Here is a 570-nt window from a genome sequence, read left to right as displayed (position 1 = left end):
CCCAACACACACCCCACCACACACAATATTTTAATATATATATATAAAATATATATAAAATTAATATATTTTTTCTATAAGGGTATATTTTTGTGTGTGTGTGTTTGTGTTGTAATATATAACCTATTTTAACGTATTTTAATTATTTATATATATATATTATATATTTTATAAAAAATTATATTATTTTAATAATATAAAATTTATATACTATATATTTTTATAATAATATTTTTAATTTTCAATTAAATGTTATGGGATAATAATATATATATTTCCCAATTTTATATGTATATTATACACCACATAAAAATTTTTAAAAAATATATATTATAAAATATATTAATATAATATATATAATATAATATATATTATATTATTTTTGTGTGTGTGTGTTGTGGTGTGTGCAAATATATTTTTATTAATTTTAAAATATCTTATATAAAAATTTTTAAAATATAATATTTTTATAATAATATATATTATTATATATTTGTGTGTGGGGTGTGTTTTGGTTTGTGCTATTAAATCTTTATTTTAAAATTTTTTATATTTTATTTTTGTGTGTGT

This window comes from Penaeus monodon, chromosome 29, assembly GCF_015228065.2.
Source record: "Penaeus monodon isolate SGIC_2016 chromosome 29, NSTDA_Pmon_1, whole genome shotgun sequence".
In the NCBI taxonomy this organism is placed as follows: Eukaryota; Metazoa; Arthropoda; class Malacostraca; order Decapoda; family Penaeidae; genus Penaeus; species Penaeus monodon.
This window is presented reverse-complemented; position numbering follows the sequence as displayed.